Source organism: Tupaia chinensis, unplaced genomic scaffold (genome assembly GCF_000334495.1).
Source record: "Tupaia chinensis unplaced genomic scaffold, TupChi_1.0 Scaffold000230_1, whole genome shotgun sequence".
Taxonomy (NCBI): Eukaryota; Metazoa; Chordata; class Mammalia; order Scandentia; family Tupaiidae; genus Tupaia; species Tupaia belangeri.
The window spans coordinates 208,363-216,835 of record NW_006159705.1 but is presented as its reverse complement, the minus strand read 5'-3'; the positions used below and the strand labels follow the sequence as shown (position 1 = coordinate 216,835).

At 42.4% G+C, this 8,473-nt stretch overlaps 1 pseudogene; it reads right to left on the bottom strand.

The window, feature by feature from the left end:
- Positions 1-4,967, bottom strand: part of LOC102471957 (interferon-induced very large GTPase 1-like) — a 16,063-nt pseudogene extending 11,096 nt beyond the window's left edge.
- Positions 4,968-8,473: the final 3,506 nt, after the last annotated feature.

Below are 8,473 nucleotides of genomic sequence, written 5' to 3'. Positions count from 1 at the left end.
TTCTGCCCGTTTTTGTTGTCTTGCGTCTAGGCCTGCCATTTCATCTAGCCTCTGCTCTAGTCTTCTTCGTCCTTCCATTGTTTGGTCTCTAGCTGTAACTTCTCCCACGTTCTGATGTACAAAGAGGCAACCTGGAGATATTTTAACTTGCTTCATCCTCAGAAAAGCTTGTACAACTATTTGCAGGATATCTTGCATCTCTGATGGGTTCTCTCCAAAAATATTGATGAGAGTCAGGTTTCCAAGTCCAATGACAAAGGTAGCCAACTCATTGTCCCAATTCTGGGACTTGTTTTTGCTTTCTGGAGCCCGAAGTCCTTCTGTGTCCACAACAAGCACAAAGTCAAAGCCCAGTTCCTCTGTGAAGGTCTCCTCCACCTTCAGGAGCTGCATATAGGCCCCACGGGTGCACCGGCCTGCACTGACAGTGAATTGCAGCCCAAAAAGGGCATTCAGCAGGGTGGACTTCCCTGAGCTCTGCAGGCCAACAACTGAGAGGACAAATAGCCGTTTGTCTCCAAGTTTCTCAGAGACCTTGTCAAAAACAGCTGCCATCCACTTTAGAGGCACATATGACACATCCCCATCCATCAGCTCAATGGGTGTCCCAGATATCATCAGGTCTGCAGCAATTTGGGGAAGGAAGAGAAACAGGGAATCATTTATGGAGGATGCCTCTTCCAGAGCTTCATAGATCTGACCTACTTCTCTGAGAAGTTGATCAATTCCCAAGGGACACTTGCTAATCTCAGTGGAGATGACTTCCATCTCATTTTGCCAGGATTGCAGGGAGTTGCTCTTTGATGCCTTTTTCTGTTCCCTCTGTATCCGTGACCACACATCTCTTTGCTTTTCTTGCAGTTTTTCTAATTGTTCTGCAGTCAGGTTATTCATGAATACACTCAACCACTGTAAGAAGTAGATTTGGGTGTGCGTTTCTGAATATAATAGGAGAATTTGAAGGACTGATTGTATTAAGCCATTGAGAGGAAAGGCTTTGGTCAATTGTTCATGACGTATTCTTTGTTTCTCTGTCTCAATCTCACTCTTGTGTTGTTCAATGCTCCGATTCCCCTTTTCTCTCAGATGATAAAGTTCCTTGTCTTTTTTACACCAAAGGTGCCACAGTTGTCCCTGGAGGGGTAGTAAGATTTCCTTAACTTGAGATAACTCAATTTCTTTCAATAGGGCCATTAGTGTCTGTGCCTTTTCTTTGGCTTCCTTGCAATCGTTTTGGTTTTCATCAATAAGGAACCCATGCTTGTGAGCAATCTGGGCACAGTCCTCTAAGCTCAGCGCAGTGTCTGAGAGCTCTAGCAAACGTCTGATTGTAGTTGTGAGCTCCTGTGTTAATTCTGCTTCATTTCTATTCCTGATGCCAATTTTTACTCTGGCCAGAATTACTAGTCATGGTTTTTTCTCTGTCATCAAGCAAGCAGATCAAAGGTCTTGGTGACTGGAACAGGTCATGGCAAATTTTTCTGTTTTCTTTATTTTCATCAGAAGCTGACATGAGGACCACAATGAGAGAAGAGACCTCCTGCAGGAAGGTGAGCTGTTGCTGATGTTCCTTTGCATCTCCATGAAGATTGGTAAAGGTCACACAGTTGTTAAATCTGTCCTCATCTTCTCCTCCAGGACAGAACCAGCAGATCTCTATAACACCCCCTATCAGGAGACAGTCTTTGCTACTTCCTATACAGTGCCGGTGAAAAAACACATCGTGTTTACGTTTAATGAGAAGCCAGTTCATGATCTGAGATTTGGAAGTTGAGAGGCCATTCCCAACTCTAATGAATGACACGATGGGGGCAGAGACATGACACATCTGCTGATTCTTGTAACTGGTTTTTCCTTTTGCTGTTTTACTTTCTTGCTGCCAACTTTTCCTAATTTGCCGGAAAGGCCAGAGAGAGAACTCAATGTGAGAAGTGCAGGGATTAGGCACCACAAGGGGAAGAGCAAACTGACAAATGCTAAGTTTGGTCAGAATATATTGTCTGGCAAAATCATCTGCACAGTGAAAAATTGCCATTTGGATATCCATTGGGTGAATGTGGGGCCTGGTCTCAGTGGTCAAAAGTTTAGTGGGAATGTTGCTGTCTGCTATAAAGTCTTCATATGAATCCCAAACCTCCTTTTCCTGATTTGAGGCAATTGGATAGACTTGGTGTTCTGTGTTTCCATTATCTTGGAAGACCAGGTATCTCAGCCCATAATCCAGCATCAATAATTTTTCCAGGAAATAGAAGGGAAGCTCCTGTTCAGAGCTGGGATGGGTATTGTACACAGAAGTCTTATAGATCAGATGGAAGTCAGCTCTGCTCATCCTTTTTGGGTAGTAGTGTTCTAGGCCTAGACGCTGAAGTAAACTTTGGAAAGCTCCATTTCCAGTCCTCTCCAGTTTGTTAATTTCATTGCCTTGTAGTTCATGGGGCTGCATTTTACAATCTAAGAGACTTTGCAATTGCTTTCCTATCTCATCCATTTGCAAAGAAAAAATGTCTGCTTCATAATCCCCATCAATGAGCAATCTCAAACCATTCTCTAGGCTTTCCCAATCATGTGCTCCATATTTGCTGAGGACTTGTGCTACTTCTTTACACAATGAGGGTCCCATGTGTTGTCTCATTAATGACAAGCGCTGCATTTTCTTTTCTGAAGAAACAGCTCTGACTCCAGCAGTGGCAGTCAGACCTGTGAGTACAAGGAATGCCTGAGCCCTGGCACTGCTAAATTTTTTGAGCTCCTGGTATTTATTGTGGGCAGTTTGAATTTCACGCAGTAGAAAGTTTAACTCATCACACCCTAGACGATGCTGAAATGTCTTGTTTACCACATGATATCCTGCACCAGCTGCAATGCAGAGTAGCAAGAGCTGGGTGTCTGGCTGGTCTGTTTCTTGGAGATAATTCAAGAAGCTGCTGAGAGCCAAGCTGACATCACAAGTGGCTTTTTGCTCACTTTCCTCCACATTTTCTGGGGACTCAGATTTTACTTTCATTTCCATGAGTTCATTCTGGGTCTCTTTTAAGATTTTAATTAATTCAGAAATTTGGGAGATTTTAATTTGTTCTTGTTCTGACTCTGACTGCCAGATCCACTGCATGATGGGGTGAGCCTGAGGAAAGTTTGTCACGCTGTAGATGTGTGGATCCAGGAGGCTGCGCAACTGAGCTTTAATAAATTTGGTATTATAATCTGAAGATTTCCTGCAGAAATTGACAGTGTTTACTAGAAAATTCTGCAGATCCCAATCTGTGAGGCATATGTTAATCCAAATGTCATAAGATTTTATTTTTTGACTTAACATTTGCATGAAATTGATTAGTTTTCTAAGCTGTTCTTCAGGATCAGATATTTCCCAGTATTTCACATCCTGTAGGAAAAGCCTAATGTCTTTCTTAGTGCTCAGGAATTCCTCTCCATCCTGGATGTGCGCACTGAGACTATTCAGAACTGTGTAGCTCTCTCTTAGGCAGTCAGCCAGCTGATGAGGATTCTTAAAATCAGTTTCATGCCTGGAGAGGATGATATCCCAGATGGGCACCAGCTGAAGTCCCCGGTCAATGACACACCAGGTTTGATTGCTAGCAAGAAGGCCAACTTTCCACTCTACAAGACTACCTGCTTCTGGTGGGCCACCAGTCTGGGCCACATTTAACTGGACTTTAGTTTGCAGATTTGGCCACGAATCCATCTGAGAGGCTGTTTTTGAATGAGAACCTGAAATATTCATACCTGCAGCAACATTCACCGGAAAGCCACAATAGCTGCCCCTTATGTAACTGTCCAGGGCCTCTGCTGACTGCTCTCTCACTTCTGCCAGTTGTTCACGTTGGAAACCCTCTGAAACAGCCTTCCACCAGTAGATTCCTCCCAAATGCAGAGGGCCTTGGTTAGCGTGAGTGCCAAACCTGTGGAAAAAGTCTTCACTCCTTCTCCTCAATGAGGAGAATCTGTCTGGACCTGCACTTGGATCCAGTAGGTCATCTATGCATTTCAGTTCCTGGAGAGCAGCCTTGGAGAACTGGAGCTGACTAATGGAAAAGTAAAAGGAGGCCAGGGGGACATAGTTAAACTTGGTGGAGCAGAAATACGAGTGCTCAGATCGTGATTGTTGGGTTTCCTTGCATTCTGAGTGTTTGCTGTAATCTGTTCCTGCTTCTAGACTAAATCCCCAACCTCCACCCTTGGCTAAGGTAGTAGCACTGAATCCCAGCTTTTCCATACTCTGAGTGAATATGGATTCTGCTTGGGAAGAGGTAAATTCCTTTGTTTCCATCCGTGGGCCTTGCTGAGGGCCAGAAAGTGAGAAGTCCTCGGGGACACTGAGTAGCTGCTCTCTCTTCTCTATCAGGCCCCATTGGTGGTTAACTTTGAAAATTCCCTGCAGGGCCAGCCCTCCAGATGCCCATCTCGGTAGTTCTCTGTCTGAGAGGTTTTGCCTGTGGGACAGTGTCCCTTGTACTAGGCCTAGTTGTCTCTGCATGTTTTCTATGACTTCCCTTAGAGGCTTTTGAGGAGGTGGCCAATATTCTTTAGGAATCTCTAACGCTTGCCTCAGCTCTGCTTCTTTCATCCTCACAGCTTCTTCCTGTCGCTGCCTCCCTTCTGACAGCAAGGATTTCAGTTGCTGCAGTGCCTGTTCTGCCTTATTCTGCTTTTTGTTCATCATCACCTTCTGAGACTCCTGTAACTCTGAAAGGCTATGTGAGCGTGCCTGGGTAAGCAGCTTCTCCAGGGCCCTTATCTCCCATGAATGTTGTGCATGGGATTTCAGCTTCTGGAGCTCATTTTCTTCTAGGTGTTGCAAGGCCTGAGCACATGTCACTCCCAGGTGCTCTTGCAGCTTGGGTAACCAGGACTCAACATCCAGTCCCACTTCTCTCAGCATCTCTTGGAGATCTTGCCTCCTTTCACCTCCGGGCAGAGGCTCATCACAGGTGGACTTTGCTGCGTTCATGGCTGTGTGGAAAACATACATTCAGTTAGTGTGATTGTGTCCTGACTCTAAGAAGTGGCAGCCGCACGGCCAAGATTTTGAGAATAATAATGTTGCAAGTCTCTGAGGGTTTCTTATCCTGTCCTTTGATTGTTCCTATATAGATTTGTTTACATCTTTTTTGGTATATGTGCAAGTTGTTACCATGAGTGTTCTCAGCCTGGATTGCCTTAGTAGTTGCTACAGTAAGTTAGATTTTAGCATGAATTTGACACTTCCTATTACACAGCATCAGCTTTACAAAGAGCATCAGGCTGAGTAATGAAGTAAGTTGGGTAATATGCATGAGTTTTATATCTTGATATTTATTTTCATGTGAAGAGTAATTCCACCAATTAATCATCTTCCTCTCTCAGTTTCTATAAAATCTGTGTTGACTGTTTTCATTTCCATCTTTATGTCATTTTTTTCTTAAGTCATTTCATGATTTTATTTTTCTTTCTCACCAGTTTCAATGTGCATTTGTTATTATTTATTCTTGTCATTTACTTCTTACCATTTATTTTCTCTTGGTTAATATCATCTTTCTAATACTTGGATCATTTTCTGTCTACCGATGTCATCCCCATCTGTTTATGTAGATTCCAATGCTCTTCTACACTCAATGTGTCATAGCATTTTGTTTTCTTGCCCCCCATCCTCAGTGTGGGGGGAATAAATAGCAGTATCATACTTTTAAGTTAGTGGGTGTCCTAGTCTTCTCTTTTCCTGTTAACATGACTTTCGTGCACTGTACCTTTTCTTTCTTCCTTTCTTTTTAATAAATCTTATACTTTTTCATAGTGGCTTGGTTTTTATTATTATTTTTGGTATAGGGTATATGTGCTCACCAGAGAGAGAGATAGAGAGAAGGAATGTGAGAAATCATCCTCAAACTTTCAATCCACTAGTTTGAGACTTGTTGGATCCCAGCGTCCTAAATATCATGCTACCTGCTAATTCCCACACTAAGCTATTTCAATTTACCTTCTTAATTTTCTCTTCAATCTCACTTTCTTTCCCTCTCTACCACCTCTCCCTTGGATTTTATCTTTATCGTGTTTCTATGTGTTTGCTATCCTAGTCATTTCATCTCTTATAGCTCAAATGTCTTTCCCCTCCAAAATACATTAGAATAGTATTAAGCAGTAGTACTTCTGAGAGGTGGTAAAGCCACAAGAGGTCTAGATACTGAGCCTAGTTGTTAAGGGAGCAAGATCCCATATAGTCAACTACAATTTGAATTGTGGCCCTGGCAGCTTGGAAAATATGCTGGGTACATGTGCATGCATTCCACAAACCCTGAAAAGATGGAGAAATGAAGGATAATGGATTGTGGCATGAAGAAGGCTTTTTCCCCCCTGCTTTCCCACCCCTCTCTCCCATCTTCTCTGCTGGCAAGTACACACACCCACTGGCAATTAAAAAAATCCACGAGGACTTTCCTTTCATGGCTATTGTTAATGTTGTTATGAACGAGCACATTTGTTCTCCTTTCGTCTTCCATCTTTGCCCTTACACCTTTCACACATGATGACGCAGCAAGAAGGTCCTTGCCGGATGCTGGCTCTTTGAACTTCGAATTCTCAGCCTCTGGAACTGAGAGTCAAGAAATGTCTGCTCATTATACCTTATACAGTCTCAGGTTGTTTTTTTTTTTTTTATAGCAATATAAAATGGAGTAAGAAATAAATCAGTAACAGAGAAGTGGGGTGCCGAAATTCCTAAGCAAGCAGAAGCAGCCTTAGTACTGGCTTGTGAATAGATGCTGGAGGAATGTAAAGGAAGCACTTAAGAAAGCCTTAAATGGAGCATCCAGGACAACTTCTGTAGAAGTTCAGAAGAGGAGAGCTATTGTTGAAGTCTGAAACTTGTAGGAGAAATTTCACTGTGTGGCTATCCCCCTGAGGGGAACTTTCTCATTTTCTCTCTCTGTCTTTATTCTGTGAATGCACTGCCCTATAGCAAAGTACAAACAAAACAAAACAAAACAAAACAAAACAAAACAAAACAAACAAAAAAGTTCAAAACTTCTTAGAGATTACTTAACTATTTGTGATCAGAATATTGGTAGAAATACTAATGGTTCAGGCCGTTATGAAGAGGCCTTCCATGTAAATAAAGAAGAAGGTATTGAGAACTGGAGGAAAGGCCATCCCAGTTGGTCTCTGGTCTCTGGATCCAAATGGAGCAGAGCAGGCTTTGCTCTCTAATTGCCTTTGTCTGTTTGGACCAGTCTGGGTGCTACTCGAGGAACTTGTCAAAGGCACTTTCCTTTGCACAGCCTAACTGAGAGCTTGCTCAAGGAAGACAAAATGCTTATCATCGGCTATTCTGTGAAAACCTTCTGCTGCTTGGGGAGAGATTATGAGTCAAACCGTTAGATATGCTGAGAACCTGAAAATTTATAGGAAGGAGAATTTTGGGGGAAATAAGCCATCCTGCTCATAAGAATTTAGAAAATCAAGGGAATTACCAAAGCAGTAAATGCACACAGGAAATACCTTACAAGATGCTATATTTTCACCTCAAAATGATCTTTAGTGTCCCTGTGACCAGAACTGAAGGTTAAGACAAATTTGAATATGACCTGCCTAATCATTGGAAGAATGCCTCTACGCTTAGTTCTTCCAGCACTACACTGGAAAAAGGTTTGTTTGTTTGTTTGTTTTTAAGAAATTTTTTTTCTATAGAACATTCAAAAACTCTCCATTACGGGACCAGCAGTTAGTATAATGACTATGTTGCTAGACTCCCATGTAGTCGACCGCGGTTCGAGTCTCGGGACTGGTGGCTTAAACTCATGCTGGGCGCATGTGCATGTGTGCCCAAGATCCCAAGAGGAGAATGGAGGAGAAGGGATTGTGGCATGGCCATCCCCCCTGGGGGGTGATTTCTCACTTTCTATCCCTTTGTCTCTCTCTCTCTTTCTGGCGAGCGCACACGCCCTATAGCGAAAACCTCTCCAAAAAAAAAAAAATTCTCCATCACTACAGGATCTGACCTTAAACTAAAGGAACAGAGACTTATGCGACTATGCAGGACAAATGAAGTCTTTACAGAAAAAAGTTTAGAAATGCCTCAAACAATTAAAGCCACAATAACCAACAAAAACAAAATTTGTCTTGCCTTTTGATTAAGAGACCAGTAGTAATATGGCTTGTGTTAAGTGGGAAATAAAATTTTGATATAATTTACTATGTCCCTGTCGTATACTGATCTAATGCCTTTTCCAGCATTTCAAGCATAAAGTGTTAACCTGCTGATATGCCTGTGGGGTATATTTAATTTGTGCACCAGTATTGGCCTGCTCTCTTGTTACAGTTAACATTTTCTTTATTTTTAAAAGTTATTTTATTTAACTTTTATTTCTTTAATTTCGCTCGTCAGAAAGACAGAGAGACAGAGAGAAAAATCACCCTGTGGGGATGATGCCTTTGTTGCAATCCCTTCTCCTCCATTCTCCTCTTGGGATCTTGGGCCCACACA